Genomic DNA, 21,619 nt, shown 5'->3' with positions numbered 1-21,619 from the left:
GGACAATTTGGAGCTGCCTGGTGATAGACCAGGCTTGAACTTTCTTGATTACTGCTCAATTCCCCTTGCCCATGCTCATGTACTTTTCCTTAGTGGACTCTAACTTGATCATTTTGCCCATGTTCAGAGAATTATTTTGAACCATCCCCCTGCCTTTAGTGGTGGGATGAATCTCTAATTCTGATCCATCCTCTTATGGATTATTTCATTTAGAAATAGATTTATTTAGCTAAATGCTTGATTTTATATCTCGAGCTGTAAGACTGATAACAGAGCTTCTTAAAATGTTGCTTATATGCATTGATTTTGGGTCTTTAATACAATAACCAACTTATCTAAATCTGTCTAAATCTTTTATTTTGTCTTAATGTTCTATCTACAGAAACTGTGCTTACAATTATCTGATTTCTAAATGCATGATTGAGAGTCATAGATTAATTTCAAAACCGAAACCGGTCCCAAGATGCTTGTTTCCGTTCCTGGGAGGACCTGGCCAGGTAGTTTGGGCTGGACTGTTCCCATGGGGAGCAGGATCCAGACTGATTTGCATATGGCTGGGTCAAAACTGTGGTGGCATGGTGAGCAAATAAAAAGATGGATTAAACCCACATCTGTGCCTGGGGGTGATTGAAAAGAAACTAGTAAGAGCGCCCAGTGGAGCTTCCGAGAGAGGTACGTCTGCAGGAGTATGCAGAGAGACTGCTCCGGAGTATGTAGGGGAGGAGCACTCCGAAGCGCCCAGGTTCCCCCTACCACTGGGACCATGCTCAAATGCCTCACACTCACCCCTGCTGCTGGAAGTGGGGAAGATCTGCAGACTTGGGAACTGTCCCTTCCACCTCTCCTCTCGCTGCTCTTTATCTGGGAGAGAGCTGGAGGATGAGGTGGACAGCATTTCCCAGCAACACCGTGACCGATGCTCTTGATGGTACTTTGACGATGCCCCCTGGGCGTAAACCATAACTGTCTGTACTTACCGCGGTGCCCGAGCAACCTTGGCTGATGCCTGGTGGAGCTGTCCTATGCAGCTGTAGAGGAGTTTTGCTCTGGTTCCCCCCTCAGCCAGCACCTACCCAGCCGGACATCGGACATTGTTTTCCTCGCCTCCCCGTAGTGTTTCCTACCTGCATTCCTTACCCCTGTTTACCATTCTCCCTCTACCTTTCACTCCGCATAAGGCGTGTTTACACGCTAATAACTCACATTATTGTGTAATTCTCATGTTTTTTTCTCCTATCCTCATGTAAAGCACTCTGATACCCCCAGGTCTAGCCAGCGCTATATAAAACTTTGCAAAACGTTTTTTTTTTATTTGTTCAGCATTACGTCCATCATCATATTTTTTGCTTTTGTTTCCCTAAGTGGGAAGGATATGCCCAGACGTGGGTCCCATGCTCACTGTGCCACTAGATTCAAGATATCCTGGCTGATGAGGGGTGATACCCCCAGACCGGTCTCAGGATTATTGTTTCTGGTCCAGGGAGGACCTGGCCTGGTAGTTAGGGCTGGATTGTCCCCATGGGGAACAGGGTCAAGACTGATATGCATATGGCTAGGCCCAAACTGGGGTGGTGTGGTGAGCAAACAAACAATTAATTAAACCCAGATCTGTGACGGGGGTTAATGTTTGATTCGTTCAGCATTACGTCCTGCATTTGTTCTTTTAATTTATCCACTTTAGCATTCATTGAAAGATTAGAGACCATGGTAATACTGAGTTTTTCTACTTCCTTGGGATACTTTAGGAGGTGGTGCCAGATCGTCAGGCCAGGGAGACAGTGGGTCATTTTTCTTGACAGTGGCCAAAGGTGAGTATTTCAGTTTTGGACACATTCAGTTTGAGATGGTTCCTTGTCATCCACTGATCCACAGCTCAGAGGCAACTGAAGATTTTTGAGTTTCCAATGTCTTTTTGGGCTTTTCACTTTAAGAAGTATTTGTGTGTCATCTGCGTAGTCATAGCAGGCGAGCTGAAACTCATTGATCACTGCCAGTAATTACCTCATGTTGATGTTGAAAAGCATAGGTGATATTATAGAAACTTGAGGAACCCATACTTTTATGATGTAGAAAGGAGACATATGGATCGCTTTTCTTCTGTTTTGAAGGTATAATGCGATCCAGTTGAGAGCAGTCCCTTCTGTGCCAGCTTCACAGAGTCTTTGGATTAGAGTGTCATGCTCAACTGTGTTGAAGGTAGCTGAAATGTACAAAGAAGCAGTGAAACAACGCCAATGTGGTCTACTGTGTTTTTAAGTTCATCCCAGATAGCGATTAGGACAGAGTCTGTGCTTTTTCTTGGATGGAATCCTGTTTTGAAGGCGGAAAGTATGGAGTTATCTTCAATAAATTGAGACAGCTGGGTGAATCCTGCTCTTTCTATTAGTTTGCAGAGGTATTGTCCATTTGCAATAGGCCTGTAGTTGTTTGGATCTTGAGGGTCCAGATTTATATTCTTTAATAATGGACATATATATGTCTTTTTTAAGTCTTCGGACAAAACCCCTGTTGCTAAGGAATGATTGATGATTGTTCTGACTGAGGTGACAGCAGAGGTTGTTATAAAGAAGTTCCTGAAGATTTCTGGTGAACAAGGCTCAGGAGGGCAGCTGGCTTGTCTGCTTGTTTTGAACAAGATCCATAAAATTAATAGCTGATAGTTGCTTGAAGGAATGTACTGGTTTAACCTACAGAGATTGTGAAAAAGGACGGGTGCTGGTGGTTTTCTTTTGTTTTAAATAGGGATCCAACATTTCTGCTTTGGTTGTATAATGATTGGCCAGTTTGTCAGTAAATTCTTGGGAAAGGGGATGAATTTATTTTGTGCATTTGGGTTTACAAAGTACGGTGAGAATTTTATAAAATTCATTATTTGCACATTTTGCATTCTGAATTCTCTTTGAATAGTAGCTATTTTAGCTTTTGTGATAGATGACTTGTAGATTATGTTGTGTATGTATAGGTTAAGTTTGTCTTGAGTATTGTGTGCTTTGAGCCAAGTGTGTTTCAGCTTTGTTTAATCGTTTTTAGTTCTGCATTCATCCAAGGTGCTTATTTTCTTTGCCATAATTGCCATTTCTTTTGTTTTTAGTTAAATTGGGATATCAAAAGCTTCCTCAAGCCACTCAGAGTTTTTTAATGAATTTATTGAGATATTGTTTACTGTGTTGGATGTTGGTTGTGTTTCTAGGTCTTCAAAGTTTAGTTTGTTCCAAAGTAGACACATGCTTGCTTGTAAGTTGACCTTAGGTGTGGCGAGTTGTGGTGTCTTGTGTTGGAATGCTACTAGATGGTGGTCTAACCATGTAACTGGAATAATGACTAGGAAAGTGACTAGTTCTGGATTTTAAAAAATGACATCTAGGATGTGTCCAGCGATGCATGTGGATTTGGGAACGATCTGATAGGTTCAGTGCGTCTATGTTAGTGTTGATAGTTCTGGTATGGAGCATATGTTTATCAATACATATGTTTAGGTCACCAAGGATACAGAGGTTGGAATATATTGTCAGACGGTTTGAAAATGTGTCCAGATGTGTGTTAGGGAATTTTCCATTGCTAGATGGTGGTGGTCTGTAAAGAAGGAGAAAGTTACAGGAGAAGGTTGGTTTAGGGTTGCATCTTGGGCTTCAGGCCTCATAACCTTGAATGGGAACACCCCAGCATTGGTGAGATTTATAGTTTCCTTGAATACAACAGCTAATCCTTCTTTTGCCTATGTGAATATGTGTGAGAGTCTGATAGCCTGTAGGAAGAGCTTCATGCAGTACTGGAGCAATGCCATCTCCCAACCATGATTCAGTTATGAAAAGCAAGCTATGTTGTGGGTCTGTGAGTAGGTCATCAGTGCTTGTTTTTTTAGAAAAGGAGTGTGCATTCATTCCTAGGCAGTTTAGACATTGTGTTTTGGAGGGTATGTGTATTTGTTTGGTGGAGGCTCGAGTAGTATGCTTTGGGCTTTTATTAGGGGGACTATTGGTGATGTTGTTAACTATATTTGAATAGCAAGAGTGTTGGTCTATATTGTTATCCTCATCCAAATGGCTTAGAATGTATTTTGTTGGTTCAGTGTGTGCAGGTTGTGGAGATAGTGGTTGAGAGTGAGATGGTGCGATGTGCAATTGTTTTTGTTGTGTAGGCTTGTTTTGTAGTACAAAGGCATCGACAAGGAGGTGCAAAGTTATGAACAGTGTTGTGTAGTTTATGTCATAAGTGTATGTTGAGGGTAGAAAGTGTGGAATGTTCTTTTCCTGCACATACGGTAATAAAGCTAACATTAATGTATTTGTAGTATATAATAATTGCTTTAAATGTTTCTTCTATATTGTGCCAAAGGATATGATTGCCCTTGTAATAAGGTGAGTGGGATATCTATTACATTTGGGACGGAGTAACCCATCTGCCAAATCCTAAATCAGGCCCAGAGTTTCTAGAATGTTGATGTGCTACATTTTTTGTCTTTCTAAGAGAACACTGTCTGAAAATGAAAATGAGAATGAAAATAGATGAAATTGCATTATGCCACTCTTCATTGAATATTAATCCTAAACGTCGTCAACAAAGCTTAGGCTAATCTATACAATACAGACACAGAAAGATAGAAGTCAGAGAGGACTTCATGCCATGTGGCAGAAAAACATAGGGACCTGATTGCGCACCCGCCTTAACTGCAGCTGTAAATCGTTTGGTCTTCACTGGCTGCTAGTCAGTAGCACTGAAGACTTTGCCTTATCACAAGCACACACAGCTTTCTTTGTGAGCTAAAAATATAACTTATTGTTCTGCAATAAGGTATGAATGGGTGAACCCTCGTTGAAACTCAAAAGAGGCTTTTATTCTAACATTCAATTAATTTGCTAGAATTATAACGAGTACAGCACTTAGAAGTAGTAAATGAGGGTGTTAATGCTATAGCTTCCAAAGCAAAATGTTAGAGTATTTTTTAATAGGTGACGTCACTCATATACTTCCTAGCTTCATAACTGTTTATATTCATTGTAGTATCACTTCATCTTGTCTGCACTCGATTAGGGTTTTTGAGTTAACTAAAGGTTTTACAAAGTGTATTCAATATTTTAGAGATTCTTGAGTGTGAAAAAGATTTATTTTTCCATAACTGTCCCTATTTTATGTCTCCTGGGACTGCATGTAACGTGAAACACATCTTATAAAAGCATTGCTCAGTGGGTTGCAGTTCAACTGGTTTTCTGATTAGGTTGACACGTTCACTGGATCCTCAGGGTAAACATCGTTTACAACGCAGTGTTTACACCGCACGACCTTTACCACGCTGCCATTACAACGCAAGTCGTTACTACGACTTGCACTGGATGGCGCTGTTGGTTAAGGAATATTGTAATTTTATATTCCAACACCTTCCCTACTGTTACGTGGACTGGTGTTGGAATATAAAATTATAAACTTCCTCAATCCGTGCCCTCCAACGCAAGTCGCTGTAACGACTTGCATTGTAATAAACGCATTGTAAAGTACCGCAATCTAAAAGATCGCATTGTACTGACATACATCCAATCCTCAGTGCCAGAGGGTCAGAAATCTAAACTTACATCTCTGAAAAAGCTCCAGAGAAGGTAACATTAGGCACCCTTTCACGGGGCTTGGATTATCTGGATATTTGAGTAATAGTGAATGGCACATTCAAGAGGCCAAATATTACAATTAGGTGAGAGGCTTGTTATACTATTGGTTACCTCCTTCATTTCAGCTAGGTGTTCCCTAGGTTTGTCAGGTGCTTGACTTATGAAAGGTTATTCCCTATTTTTAATTTCTGGCTTCATCATCTGGTCTTGCTCCTTTTTGCGGGGGCCGCTGCAAGACCTAATGGGCCCCTCAAAGTGGCTCTTTGCTGGTAATCTTTTCTGTTGATGACCTGTTTGGAAAATTCTAAATTATCTGCAAAGGCTCCTAAATGTATTAATGAGGCAATTGAAATAAGTAGATTGGACTGAATGATTTAAAATTAACTATGGACATCCAGAAACCTTTTAGTATTGGTTCACCTATAGAAAGATTTCTTACTGCAGTGCAGGCAGCCATACTTAAAGAGTGGCATTTGGCACAGGTGTAAGAAATCAATATAGCCTCTCCCATACCCACACAAGCAAGTATTTCAAATGCAAACGTAAATTGTAAGTCTGTATTTGTAAAGGGCGAACTACTCACCCTTACAGGTCTCAAGGCGCTGGGGGCCGTTGTGGAAATTAAGTGAGCTAGCTCTGTATACCTACACTGCATGCAGCGGGCCTCTTCATTAAATGCAGTTGTTGTAAAATTTTAATATGACCCAACACTCCACACGCAAGCAGTTTTACAATACACCTTAAAGGTTCCACATAGTCTGAATAATTTACACATGCATGAGTACAAAAACCGGTTATATAAAGAAAGCTCTGCACAACCTGCAGGTGACACTAAACAGAAATAATCACCAACGTGTGCATGCAAGGAGTCTTTGAAGATGGCAACTTCAAGACCTATGCACACACACTAAAGTTTTAGGATATACCACTGTACAGTTAGCAAAAACACACACCCTCTTACTCACTTTACAAAAAGCTGACCCATCATTTCCTGCACTGATACTGTCCAATTTGGCTTTTAGTGTGCAAGGATACTATGTTGATTTACTGCATTGGAACCTGAATGGATTAAGCAATTAAAAGGGGAAGTCAATAAACAATGAGCAACTTTTGGGAAAGGTGGCTGTCCTTCAAGATAGGATTCCTTTGGTCCAGGTTCGTTTGTTTCTTTGAAAAGTTTTATAGAGCGCTAACAAGACCCAAAAGGGTTCAGAGCGCTGTACAAAGTGGCATAAGTATGAGTACAACAACAAAATGGATCAAAAGAGATAACTGAACAAGCAAGAGGTCAAGGCGGGAACAAACAAGGTCAAAGGGGGGCAGGAGAGTCAGCCAATCCAGTGGGAGCTGTAAGGATTCAGCAGAGAAGAAACAAAACAAAAACACATTAAAAAGAGTATCCAGAACGGAGACAGAAGTAGATAGCAATAATATCCAGGTTAATGCTGTTATTTGATATTTGAAGGGGTATTTTTAGAGCGCAGCGTTCGCTCGGAAGGAGCATCATGGCGCTGAAAGTCCTTGAGGCCATGTCGAGGAGTGGTAGGTGGGAGGCTAGATGGAGGCTTTGGTCCAGTCGTCGGGGAGGTTAAAAATCCATGTCTTGAGAAGTTTTCTAAAAGGCTTCTCTAGGGTCTGGAGTCTTAGGTGTTTGGGCATGTTATTCCAGGCTTTGATAGCCAGGGAGCTTAGAGTTTTCCCTCCTTTAGACTTCAGGTTAAATCTGGCGGAGGACATGAGATTTTCATGGGCGGAGCGGAGGGAACGACTCGGGTTGTAGTGTGGGAAGCGTCTAGTGAGATAGATAGGACCCGTATTGTTAAAGGCCCGAAAGGCAACGATGAGAATCTTGAAAAGTATTCTCTTGTGCAGGGGTAGCCAGTGTAGGGTCTTTAGGGCTGCGGAGATTGAGGATTTGCGGGGTAATTTTAGGACGAGGCGGGCGGCACTGTGTAGAACGCTTTGGAGTTTGGAAAGAGTGGACTTCTTGGTTCCAGCCAGGAGGCCGTTACAGTAGTCTATACGTGAGAGAATGAGGGCCACTGTTACCGTTTTTCTGGCCTCGAGGGGGAGAAAGTCAAAAAACTTTCTGAGGGATTTAATTATACCGAAGCATCTGCCGGCCACGGTCGTGGCATGTTTGTCAAAGGAAAGATCAGAGTCAAAAAGTACCCCGAGGTTTCTGGCTGTAGTGACGGTCTGGGGGGGGCAACAGAGTTATCCGGCCACCAGAGGGCTGGACAGAAGGAAGTGTTGTTTCCAATAGGGAGGATCTCTGTTTTACTAGAGTTGCACCGAAGGTGGTTGGAGTCCATCCATTGGAAGACGGCAGTAAGGCAATTTTTGAGATTGAGCTCTGCATTGTTGGAGTTGTCATCTAGGGGGATGATCAACTGAGTATCGTCGGCATACGAGGTGACAGGTATGCCGAATGATTCAATCAGAGTGAGGAGAGGGATAAGGTAAATATTGAAAAGGAGGGGACTTAGGATGGACCCTTGAGGAACACCAGAGGAGACCTTTTTCTCTTTAGATTGAAAAGGGCCCAGGGCGACAGTTTGGAACCTGTCGCTGAGAAAAGATCTAATCCATGATAGGGCTGAGTCAGAGATGCCAATATCTATTAGTCTGTTAATCAGGATAGAGTGGGATATGGTGTCGAACGCTGCCGTGAGGTCTAAAAGAATCAGAATGGCTTTCTTCCTCTGATCTTGCAACGTTTTTGATGGTATCAGTCAATTCAATTAAGGCAGTTTCGGTTGAATGTTTAGGTCGGAACCCGGATTGCTGAGGGTGGAGTATGTTGTGGGTATCCAGGTAGGTTTTAAGTTCTTTATGGACTAATTGTTCAGTTATTTTTCCCAGAGCGGGGAGAAGGGTGATAGGACGGAGATTGGTCAAGTCCACGGGGGATTTATTAGCTTTTTTCATGAGTGGTTTGACAACAACTCTTTTCCATAGGCGAGGAACAGATCCAGAACTGAGAGACAGGTTGATAATGTCATTGATGGTAGGGTTTATCTCATCAATGATTTGGTGAAGAATCTTGGGGGGGCAGGGGTCTGAGGGGGAGCCGGATTTGCAGGATAGAATAGCATCTCTGGTTTGGGCCAGAGTGACCTGGGTGAAATTTTTAAGACTGCCAACTGTAGAGCAAAGTTGGTCGGGATGGGGGGGAGCATGGGGGGATTGGGGAGGGGGGAAGTTCTTTTGAATGGAGGCGATTTTTTCGTCAAAGTATTCTGAGATCTTGTCGCAAAGCTCTTGGGATGGGGGAATTTCGGTTTGGAGAGTTTTGGGATGAGTGAAGGTCTTAACTATTGAGAATAGGGTTTTTTGTTTTTGACTGGCTTCATTGATGGCTTTTACGTAGAACGTTCTCTTGGCCGATTTGATACAAGAGAGGTAGTTTTTCCTCTGGAGTATATAGGCGCGGCGGTCGTCATGGTCATAGGTTCGACGCCAATTACGCTCAGCTTTCCTGCACAGTAGGTGTGCGGAGGCTAGGTCAGGTGTGAACCAGGGGGCATTGTTTTTTGTTTTCTTCTGAGTTCTATCAGGGTGATTGTTGGGGCTCCGTTTTGTGACTTCTTGTGTAATCCAATTGTGGAAGAGGTCGCGTCCCTTTCAATATTTCCGGATAGAGAGGGGATGTGGGTTTGAAGAATGGGATTAAGGATAAGATTTTCCTGGACAATTTTCCAGTTGACAGAGTGATCGCGGTAAAGATTGATTTTATTTATAGTATGAGGGCGGCTGCTAAAGATGTGGAATGGGATCAGGCTGTGATCAGTCCATATCTGGGGTAGGGGGGGCAGGGTGATGAGAGAAGGGAGATTAGAGCAGACACCATCAAGGGTGTGGCCTAGTAAATGAGTAGGTGACTTGACACTTTGTAAAAGATGGAAGATTTCGAGTGACTGGAGGAAATTACTGGTTTGTGAGTCGGATGAGGACTCAAGGTGCAGATTAAAGTCCCCTAGAAGGGTAAAATGAGGGTAAAGAAGTAGGAGGTGTCCCAGGGCGTCGTTAAGGGAGTCAAGGAATTTGGAAGCGTTACCAGGTGGACGGTAGATCAGACCACCTGTTGAAGGTCATTCAGGAGTAGCCAGTTGACATGTTTTTTGAAAGAGGCAGTAGATGGGTTGGTTCTCATCTCAGGGGGAAGAGCGTTCCATATCTTGTAGCAAGACCAGTGCAAGCATGATTATAAGTTATTTTCTCATTGACTTTGGGAGGTTTCAATAATAGAGTGTTAGATTGTCTTGAGTTCCGACTCGAGCCCGATAGCTCATGTTTTTTTGCCAGGTAAGCGAGGGTGTTGTGATGAATAGCTTTGTGCGTCAGGCAAGCTATCTTGAACCTGATCCTCGCCTCAATGGTCAGCCAGTTTAGTTGAATTGCGTCTGGTGTAATGTGGTCATGTTTTCTGGAGCCAGTGATGAGTCTGGCCGAAGCATTCAGGGTGGCTCAAAATGAAGCCAAGCTAGTTTTAGGTAGCCCAACAAGGGTCACCAAACCATATTAAAAGCGTGAGATAACTAAGTATTGAACAGCTGGCTGGATGTCCTCGGTGGAACGAAAGGCTTGATTTTCCTAAGGGTGTTGAGCTGAAGATAGGCTCCCCTAATTGTTGCCCTGATGTGATCTTGCATATTTAGGCATTTGTCCAAGGGTATACCTAAAGATTTATCTGAGTCAACAAAATGCAGAGAGACGTTAAGTGCAGTAAGATGTTTGAGCCATTCCAGGGTAGGTGCAGAGTGGTTGCGTGGGGCAATCAGAAGGAATTCAGTTTTGAAGGTATTTAACAATAGATGGTTAAGATTTAACCATAGTTGAGTTTTTAGGAGTGCATCATTTAGAGATTTTATGTCATCTGGAAAGGTGATCTTCAAATATAGTTGAGTGTCATCAGCATACATATGGTACTGGATGTTAGAGCGGTTCAGAATATTGGAGCGCGGTTCCGTAAAAAGGTTGAAAAGAGTGGGCAAAAGCATGGATCCTTGAGGTACTCCAATGGTGACAGGGGTACTGGTTGCAAGGGATTGGTTAACTTAGATTTTTTGGGTGCAGTTCTGTAAGAAAGAAACAAACCAGTTTAAGACGGGGCCCCAAAATCCCATCCTATATTGAAGAAGAGTAATTAGGGTTTCATGTTTGATGGTGTCAAATGCTGAGGACAGGTCAAGAAGAACCAGAAGACAAGGGACCTTTTGATCAAGGGATCTCTAGGCATCATCAACAATATGAGTTAGTGCTGTTTCAATACTGTGCCCCGCTCTGAAACCCGACTGGTAGAGATAAAGGAGCTGAAATGTCTTAATACGGTTACAGAGCTTTGTGTGGACGCATTTCTCGAGCAGTTTAGCTAGAGTCATGATGGTGGTGATCGGACGGAAGTTATTGGGATCAGCTAAGTTGGCATTGGGCTTCTTTGGGATGGGAGTGACTTGACCTGACTTGAGGCAATCAGGAATCCTCCCATTTAAGAGTGATTCTCGGATGATCTGGGACCACAGAGGGAGGATGGCTGGAGTGAGGTTATTAAAAAACGTGTCCGGTAGTGGATCGCTGTAGTGATTGAAAGGTTTTAAGGATGCCATAGATTGGAGCAGTTCCGTGTCATCTGGTAGAAGAAAAGTATTCCATGATGCGTTGTTTTTGGGAGCGCAACTTATGTGGAAGGAAGGTGCACTCGCTGCAGAAGGTTCCATAGGTAACTCTGATGATGCGGGGGAGGTCAGATGGTGCAGATTAGGAGTGGTAGGTTGCAGTTCAAGTTCAATTTTCCTAGTCTTTTCAGTGAAGTGTGCTGAGAAGTCCTACCCAATAGGAAAGGAGGTTATGTGTGCCAAGCTAAGGTTGGAAGAGTGGTTAGCTTGCTGTTTGATGATTTCGAAGAGCTTTTGGGTCTGTTTTAAGCGCTGTAAAGTTGAGCCCTGAAGTGATCGGTTTGAGCATTGTGAATATGTTTGTTGTATGTGCTTCTCATCTTCCTTAACTGATTGAGGCTGGTAGTGGAGGGAGAGTTTCTCCAAAGTCTCTCTAAAAGTCTAAATTTGCAACAATTATCATTCAGGGAGTTATTAAACCAGGGTTTGGATTGTTTGATCAGAATCCTTTTGAGTTGCTGTGGAGCAATAGAGTTGAAAATACTAGTCGTAGAGTTAATTTAGTGATCAGTAAGGTCATCCAGATTGGTCATGTTAGGGGGTGGCTTGAGACTATTCTTGCAAATGTATGTTAGATCACTAATGTTGATGTCTCTCTGGGTACGAGACAGATGTTTGGTTTTACGAGGTTGGCCCTGTCTGTGCATGACATTTTCCAGTATGAGGAAGGATATTTGATGATGATACGACCCGTCACAGGGTAAAATGTCATCAAGTTGATTGATGTTGTCTTTAGCTATGATAAGGTTGAGGGTGGCACCCTTATTGTGGGTAAGGTAGACCTGGGTGAAATAGAGGTCGGAGAGGAAGGCCTGAGAAGACCATATTAAAGGATCATCAGTGTTGTTCCAATGAAGGTTAAAGTCTCCAAGGAAGATATGGCTGTGTTGGTCGGAGCATGAGGTGATGGACTCCATCATTTGATCGATGAAGAGAAGATTGTCCCCGGTGGATGATAAATTGCGTGGAGCACACAGAAAATCTTATGTTGTTCCAGATTTTGGTGGCTAGTTGCTCACAGGAGGACATCAGAGAATTTTGAGTTCGTTTCAGAATGAGATTGGAGCGATGTATGCATGCAATGCCCCCCCCCCCCCCCCAGTTTTTACAGGTCGATCACATCTGATAATGTCATGTACAGGAGGGATTAAGATGTCGAGAACTGGAGAGGAGGCGTCATTGAGCCAAGATTCAGCAAGGATCAAGAGGTCTAGGTTTTGCGAGATGATGAGTTCCGAAACATCAGCTGCGTGTTTCACAGCTGATCTGCAGTTGAGAAGCAATGATTTCATGTGTGTGCTGGTAGTGATTACTTCACTGTGAGACGTGGTGATCAGAAGAAGGTTATCCCTATTCACAGATCCTAGGTTCACACTGGGTTCTCTACCAGGGTCGGGGCAGATAGTTGGGATGTTGAATGTAGAGTCAGAGGGGCAATACCCAGAGCCATTGTATGACATAAGAAGAGAGAGGGTGTCGTCGTCTGACAACTGCTGCAAAAACCTAAGGGGCCTAGACTGGTGGTTTGGAAGAGGCCTGGTTCTCCAGAGAAGGATAGGTGGGTAAATGTGAGAAGACAGTTCATCCCTACTGTGTTTAGCCCTTAGGGGAGGACTGGATTGGTCGGTCCCCAGGGAGGGGTAAAGTTTCCAGAACTTCTCCATCTTCAGGGAGAACTGTAAAAGGGTCCACAGGTTATCTTTGACAGTAAGGGGATCCTGCTTGAGGTCTGCCATCTTCTCCTCAATGTAAGGGAGGCTGTCGCAGTCAGTGGTTATGTTATGTTATATATGTTATGTTATGTTATATATGATTTATAACGCGTGCAACTTCTCAAGAGTATCCTGGCGCGAATGGACATAAGCAGAAGGGGCACCAATGAAATTAACTAAGGGGATTGAAAAGATGAGTTTTGAGAAGTTTCTTGAAGATACCGAGGTCCTGCGTATGTCGCAGCAGGCCCGGAAGCTTATTCCATAAAACGGCCACTTTTACTGGCCACTTTTACTGACCACGATTGGCCGCCCATCCTAGAGCGGTGAAATCGCGGAATGGCCAATAGGCGTCGAGAGGAGGAGCGGAGCGAGCGGCCAGGTTTGTAAAAGACCACGCACTTCCTAATATACAAAGGTCCTGAATCATGCAAGGCTTTATGAGCCATGGTCAAAATCTTAAATTGGACCCGCTGGGCCACAGGTAACCAATGAAGGTCACATAGCAGTAGCCTCGCACTGGATAGTTTGGCGATGTTGAATAGGAGTCTGGCCACCGCATTTTGAATCAGTTGGAGTTTATTCAAGAGGTAGCCAGGGATGCCGATAAATAGGGCATTTGCGTATGTAAGCCAGGAGAGGATAAGTGCCCGAGCTACCATTTCCTTTGCCTGCTGTGGTAGCAGGGGGAAGAACTTCCTAAAGATCTTAAGAGTGCCGAAGCAGATACCAGTCAGTTTTTTAATATGCTCGGCAAACCGGAGATCTTCCCCAAACCATAGCTCCAAGTTCTTGGCCGGGCTGCCCACCGGCCGTGGGCATGGGAAGTCCGGAGGCCACAGGGCCTCTCTGAACTGCGGGGGAAAGTTGCCGTACAGCAGTATCTCTGATTTTTCTTCATTGCACTTAAGATGCGCCTTGGCCAGCCAGGTAAACACAGCAGATAAGCACCTCTGCACATCCCCGGTGCCCAATTCAGAGCCTTTCCATGTGAATAAAAGCTGTGTATCGTCGGCATATGCCATGATTTTGGCACCCAGCCCCTCAGCCAGGGCAATCAAAGGGGTCATATAGATATTGAAAAGTAGCGGTCTCAAAGTAGAGCCCTGCGGGACTCCCGTTGATAGCTTCCTGACAGAGGAAGAGTAAGGAGGCACCCAGACCTGTTGGGAGCACTCCTCCAAAAAGGATCTCAACCAAGTCCACACTGCCCCAGAGATGCCGATGGCAGAGAGACGATCCAGGAGAAGCTGGTGAGGAACAGTATTGAAGGCGGCAGAGAGGTCCAATAAAATCAGAGCCGCTTTGCCACCCCCGTCCAGACACTCCCTGATGGTTTCCGCTACCTCAACCAATGCCGTCTCCGTGCTGAAAGATGTTCTAAAACCAGACTGGGCTGGATGGAGCACCCCAGAAGTTTCTACAAAAGCCTCAAGTTGATGAAAGACCACCTTTTCACAAACTTAGGCCAGTGCCGGCAATAAGGAGATGGGCCGATAGTTAAAAGGCAGCAGGGGATCAGCAGTTGTTTTTTTGAGAAGCGGGATAAGTTTAGCCTGTTTCCATTGAATGAGAACACAAGATAGACACTCCCCGCTACCCCCGCTAAGGCTTTAGCTGGGCATGGGTCCAATTGAGAGTCCGACTTTAAAGATTTGAGGATGGCAAGAATGTCGGAGTCTTCTGCTGGCAGAAACTGGGAGAACAGGGGGGGGTGGAAAAGTTAGACAGAATAGCTGAGGTAAATGAGGTTGACATTTCCCTTACATCTGACCCTAAGCTGTCTTGAATAGATTGTATTTTGCTAATAAAAAAGGAGGAGAGCTCCTCGCACCACTGCGTGGAGGCTGGAAGAGGTTTTTGTTCCGCGCTAGGAGACATAAAACTTCTTACGATTGAAAAAATCTCCTTACTGTTATTATTAGCCTTCAAAATACGGTCTGTGTAGAAATCACTTTTAGCTTTCTTGATAGCGTCATAATAAACCTTCTGAGCTGCCCGAAGCACCAGTTTAGCCGCCGGACAGTAGGCCGCACGCCACTGACGTTCCAGTTTCTTACAATTCAACCCCCTGACCAATCCAGATGTTCAAACAATCCACCGCCTCGCCAAGGACATCTGCAGGGGCCAATGAAGTGTTAAGCAAGGCCTCTGAAAAGGCTGGGATATTAATCCTCCGCCTAACCGACAAACAGATGATGATGAGGTGGAAGGAGACGACACCATATCCCAAGAAAACCTAGTGAAACAATGGTCGGACCAAGTCACAGGAAGGGGGTCCCGGATGTGCAAATCAAAATTCGAGCAGACCAAATCGATCAGATGGCCGCCAGAATGAGTAGGTCCCTCCACCCACTGGTTGGGAAGTCCCTTTTGGAAGAGGGATTTTGGATGGCAGAATAGATCCCTCACAACGGTTGCAGGGGGAGATAGAATCCCTCTTGAGATTAGACTTAATATCCACTAGGGGATGCTGATTGGCATAGAAGGTAGTAGTTATAAAACTATCAGAGAGAGAGAGGGTGTAAGGCACTCTTATTCCCCCGGGGTTATGTATGCAAAACAAAAGAAGAGTGTCAAATGCAAAAGTGTCTATGTAAATACACAGCGGCAAAGACTGTGAAAAGGACTGTGAAAAATCCCCTCTTATTGACACATTGGAAACCTTAGGGTTTTTTTTAGGAAGCCATCACTCACCAACCTGGTTGGTGACATGCTTCATCATCGGGCCCACCAGGAGAAGCCGAGTGCCTCCCTGGTGTGCTACAACGCCAGATTACTGTGGAGCTGGATTTTGTGACAGTGGTGTTAAAAGTGATGTTAAAAATGTCTAATGCTGTACCAATCACAATGATTTATTTACTGGTCAGTTTAGACATGGTTAAAAAAGGATATGTGTGGAAAAACTAACACAAATTATGATGGGAGTTTCCACTTAAAGTGGGGTCAACATGTTTCTGCCCTTCCTAAGTGTAAGACTTACGTGGGCATTCGTCAGGACCGTGTAGCGTGTACCTTGGCGGTATGGGCGCGCTAAGGCCCACCCTGACCAAACGACGTGAAAGTTAAAAACTGTTTTATGTGTAAAAAGGTGCAAAACAGAACACAAACCACAAGTTGTGGGATTTACCTTCACTCAGAAGAACCTGTGTAGTCTGGAAAGAAAAAAGAGACAAACATACATGTAGGACAAAACATTTAATCAATGTTTAAAAGTATGAGGTTGTCAGGACAGTCTCTGCGTTTAGGACGCTGTAAATTGGTCTATAGGGAGACCTGGTGCCATAAACCTATTTTAGTGCCAGAAGCGCTGTAGGGGTGCCCAAAGGGCATTACAGGCATGTGGGCATGCACTATGGCGGAAAAATATACAGGCCGCGGGACAGAGCGGCTGTATTTACAGCACTCATGAATAGAGATCAATCGACCAAATAGTCGTGGCCTGAAGTGCCGAGACCCACATCCACGGGGTCTGTAGCAGGAGTAGCTAGGTGCCACGAGGGTGCTAGGCGTTGCGGGCGTAAGAATCCTTTGCATCAGTAACTCTGAGCTAAGTACATGTCCTGTCTGTCTTCATTGTGAAACCGCGCAAATTCACGAGGTTTTTCTTTCCTTTATTTGACTTACAGGGTGTGCCATTTTCGCCTCCACCCCCCTCCCGAGACCCATGGGGCGTGGATCTTTCACTACACAAGTGAGATTTCAAATATCAACACTTGTGTGTCCTCCCTATTCCTGTAGGAGGTAGCACTTCAGACCACGACTATTTGGTCGATTGATCTCTATTCACGAGTGCTGTAAATACAGCCGCTCTGTCCCACGGCCTGTATATTTTTCCGCCATAGTGCATGCCCACATGCCTGTAATGCCCTTTGGGCACCCCTACAGCGCTTCTGGCACTAAAATAGGTTTATGGCACCAGGTCTCCTTCGAGACCAATTTACAGCGTCCTAAATGCAGAGACTGTCCTGACAACCTCATACTTTTAAACATTGATTAAATGTTTTGTCCGACATGTATGTTTGTCTCTTTTTCCTTTCCAGACTACACAGGTTCCTCTGAGTGGAGGCAAATCCCACAACTTGTGGTTTGTGTTCTGTTTTGCACCTTTTTACACATAAAACAGTTTTTAACTTTCACGTCCTTTGGTCAGGGTGGGCCTTAGCGCGCCCATACCGCCAAGGTACACGCTGCACGGTCCTGATGAATGCCCACGTAATTCTTACACTTAGGAAGGGCAGAAACATGTTGACCCCACTTTAAGTGGAAACTCCCATCATAATTTGTGGTAGTTTTTCCACACATATCCTTTTTTAACCATGTCTAAACTGACCAGTAAATAAATCATTGTGATTGGTACAGCATTAGACATTTTTAACATCACTTTTCACACCACTGTCACAAAATCCAGCTCCGCAGTAATCTGGCGTTGTAGCTCACCAGGGAGGCACTCGGCTTCTCCTGGTGGGCCCGATGATGAAGCATGTCACCAACCAGGTTGGTGAGTGAGGGCTTCCTAAAAAAAAACCTAAGGTTTCCAATGTGTCAATAAGAGGAGATTTTTCACAGTCCTTTTCACAGTCTTTGCCGCTGTGTCTTTACATATACACTTTTGCATTTGACACTCTTCTTTTGTTTTGCATAGAGGGTAGTAGGACTCGGTGTAGGCGGATGCGGAGATAATCCTTGATTCAGAGTGGTGTCGGGCAAGGTGATTTTATCCAAAGAGATGGGGGATGGGGGAGAAAGTAGGGTGTGGGTAAGTGGGAGAAGTACTGGGGAAGAAGATGGGAGCAGGGCCTTCGAGTTGATATTAACGAAGCCAAGGTGAAGAATAACTTGGTTTTCAGGGTTAGGTATGGGGTATTACACTCGCCTTCCGTGATAAAGGAATTTACAGACAGTCGTATGGAATGAGGGGAAAGCGGAGCAGGAGGAGAAAGAGGCGGAGTGAACCGAAGGTTCTTCATTAGTGGGAAGACTGATATGATGATGAAAGGCAGGGTTCGAGTTATTAAGTGTATTTTTAATTCCCATAAATATTCTTTAGCAATAATTTTTTGTGACTGTAATAGCACCCTATTCCTTTACTGGATATAGTGTGTGTTTTTCATGAAGGATTGTGGATACAATGAATTCATTATCTTTACTCCATCCCAGCCCTGAGGGGTCTCATTTGTTCTATCTGAACACCTAATAATACGCTGTTCGTTCACTATCCAGGTGAGTTGACTTTTCTCTCTCCTGAGAAATTCCCGCACAGTAAGCATAACACTCAGTCTGATACTTTCTCATATCCTTTGTTATGCAGGCTCTATAAACTTTTGTAGTCCTGACAAAGACCCGTTGTTATCATTTAACAGGAACACATCACATACCAGTAGCGATGAAAAGTCCTATCTCTCCCATCCATTGACTGACATTGAGTTACCTTATTACATTTAATAAGTGCTAACTTTGGATTGCTCTTTAATTGTAAAGTTGGGTTTTAAGTCACAATTCTGAAAATCTCAATTTTTAAAGTGAAAATTTTCATGTCTCAAATATCTGTGCCTACGGCCAGTGTCCTAGGTCACATAACTGAATGTCCCTGCTGTTGGGGTGGTTTCTGTGTGTTATCACAAAAGAGAATTCAGGTGTGAACAGGATGATGGAGGTACACTTCAACTGACTTTACCTCCTGCACACACAATTGAACCTGACATCAGGCCTGCCTTGTCTTTAGGCACTCCCAAACAGTTTGGAGCCTTGGCAGTGGAAGGGAAAGAACTTTCCAGAACAGAGAGTGCTCCCCCACATACCAAGGCTGGGCCTAGGTATAAATATTGGACCTCAAGAGTCACTCATGTGAACACTCTTGGACTTTTGGAAATTACAGAAGAAGGTCTGCTTAAAGGGCTACCATGCTGTTGGAGAAGGAAGAATGGACCTGCTTGCCTTCACCCCAGGCTACCCAGAGTGACTCCAAGGATCTGTTGAGTGACATTCTGTTTGAGCACAACAAGCTTTCACATACCTCCCTGCAACTGCCCAGTTGACCTACTTCAACTGAGACTGCCTGAGCCCTGATTTTGGCCTCTGCTGGAGTGAATTCCCGATCCCAAGAGGTGCCCCCAGTCCTGGACCCAAGGTTGTCATCAGAGTGTACTACTCCGAAACAAAAAGGTGAAAATCTTGAGGTTTGTCCTCTTTGACACTGCGAACAAGCCCATTTGTGCCAAGACTCTGCCGCTCACAACAACCGTCAATGCGAAACTCCAGTGAACCCTGCTCTTCACGCCAACAGCGACCACAAGTAAATGTAAATGTAAATGTAGTATACTTGTAAAGCGCACAGCTGCCCCAGCAACGGGGCGTCCCGGCGCTGTATAACTCTGGGGAACCCGTCCTGGCTTTCCCTGTGGGATGGTCCCTTGCTGGGAGTCCCCAAGGTGGAGCCAGGCATCCCCGGAATTGGTGGGGCCGTTGTGGAGATTAGGCAAGCTAATGCCCAGAGTTGCTGAGTGGAACCCCTGATTAGAGTAAGCACCGAAGCGAGAATTATCGAGTCCGCTGACCAAGGTCCACAACCCTGCCGCGTCGGGAATTGAACCCTGGTCCCAGGCTGACTTCTGCTCTCAGGCCTGCCACCTCTAACCAGTGAGCCACACTACTCCACCGACCGACAACGCAAGATCTGCACTTCGTGCTACATCAACAGTCTGCGACGACCACCAATGCGAAACTACAGCAAAGACCATCTGCAATGCATGACCTGCCCTTCGTGCTACAGTAATGAACGTCCATAATGCTAAGACTCCTCCCAGTGCCTCCTCCAATGTGAACAGAACTCTTTGCGCCACGCTTCGAAGGTAACTTTTCAGGGGAACTAATTTGGTCTCTATATCTGACCTATAATCGGCTTGAACTTGAGACTTTCCCCTGGTCTGGTGTGACCAGATGACTGTGACTGGCACTTTGTTCTTTTGGGTGATATTTTCACTTAACACTTTAAAATGTAATATCACGGATTCTACTGATTGGATTTTTGTTGTTCTGGTATCATTTTAGTCATTAAAATGTCCTCTATTTCTCTAAATCGGTTTGGGATTTTTCTTGTCTTGTGTTTTCACTTTATGACTGTATGTGTCCTGCATAAATAATTTACACTTTGCTTGTAAGTTAAGTTTGACTGATTTTGTTCAAGCTACCAGAGTGTTAAGCACTGTTTCATTTAGTGACTTTTGTGGTTCACCCTGACAAGGACTGTGGTTGCTGCCTGAGTGGGGCACCCACCCGTTCAAACAATAACCCAATTATTGACAGTAAATATCGCCATAACAGAGTTCAAACCTTGTAAAATGCCAACAGACTGATAGTAAGACTCCTGCTGCATGTTCATATCCTGGCCATTTGACTTCATTATACTGGCTCTCAGTTTCCAAAATCTACATCTTTGAAGCACTTTGTATTTGCCACGTGCTTTTTATAAGCAAGGTCTAGGGTTTCTTCAACAGACAATGGTCCACTGTCAGCGATCAAGATATCTTTATTCCTTTATTACTTCTTTGTTGTCTGTTACCTCCGCTAGAAAAGCCTAAATAGATGTATCGTTTTTTTTTTTTTTTAGAAATATTTTTATTTTCATTTTATCAGAACATAACATGGCAATCATGCAATTAACTGCACACACATCCAGGACCCCACCCGTTCCAGAGTTGTACATTTCCATCAAAAGTCATCTCAGGGCAAGATAACACCAAGAACAGCATTGCCTGCTCCCCCCACAACCTCCCACTCAAAGCCTTTCCGGGAGTGCCCGTGGAATTGGATAAACTAGCACATAGGGCGATCCATTCACAGCCCCCCATCCAAGCCATGATAGTGTCTCCATTTTGACCAGACCCTACGGAACTTCCTTGGGCACCCTCTAGCCTTGTAAGTCACCCTTTCGGCTGCCATGTACATATCTAATCCTCGTCTCCATTCCTCTAACTCCGGAGGTACCGGTGACCCCCAGTGTTTTGCAATGTCCCTTTTGGCTACCACTAGTTCCAACACCAAGAAGGTCAATAAGGGCCTGGGGAGGTCGACATCGTTGGTCATACCCAACAAGGCTAATCTGGGTTCCGGCTGGAGGGGGATCCCTACGACCTCACTTAGTTCCTGAAAAATGCAAGTCCAGTAAGTGTCGATCGGAGCACACATCCATATAAGGTGGTAAAAGTTCCTTTCTTCCACTTTACATCTAAGGCAGTTCCTGTCCTCCGCTTTCCCCATTCTATGGAGTCGCACTCTGTCATAGTATGTTCTGTGGAGCACATTTAATTGAATCAGGTGCAATCTGGACTTAATTGCAACGTCTCTGGGGTGCATTAAGACTATGTCCCAATCGAGATCGTCCATGCCTCCCACCTCATTTTCCCATGTCCTTCTAAGTGTCGCCAGATCGCCCAGCAAGGTTTTATACGTGAGTGAGACTGCTTTCCCCTGTATGTGTTCTTGGAGTAGTCTACCCTCTAGTGGTGCATACTCCGGGAGTTCAGCTAACTGGATGTTCTGGGCCTGCCAAGCATGTCTCAGCTGCGCATAGTTAAAAACCTGCGAGGGATGCAATCCGAATTCTGTCTTTAATGCCGCAAAGGATTTC

The 21,619-nt window shown here is 44.4% G+C and overlaps 1 protein-coding gene across 1 annotated transcript in view; it reads right to left on the bottom strand.

Moving 5' to 3' along the window:
• Positions 1-21,619, bottom strand: part of HPSE2 (heparanase 2 (inactive)) — a 1,420,589-nt gene that overhangs the window by 102,548 nt on the left and 1,296,422 nt on the right. The gene's annotated exons all lie outside the window — the stretch shown is intronic.

The sequence above is a fragment of the Lissotriton helveticus genome, chromosome 5_1, assembly GCF_964261635.1.
Source record: "Lissotriton helveticus chromosome 5_1, aLisHel1.1, whole genome shotgun sequence".
Lineage (NCBI taxonomy): Eukaryota > Metazoa > Chordata > Amphibia > Caudata > Salamandridae > Lissotriton > Lissotriton helveticus.
Note: the sequence above shows the minus strand (reverse complement) of the source record. Positions and strands in the feature narration are given on the sequence as shown.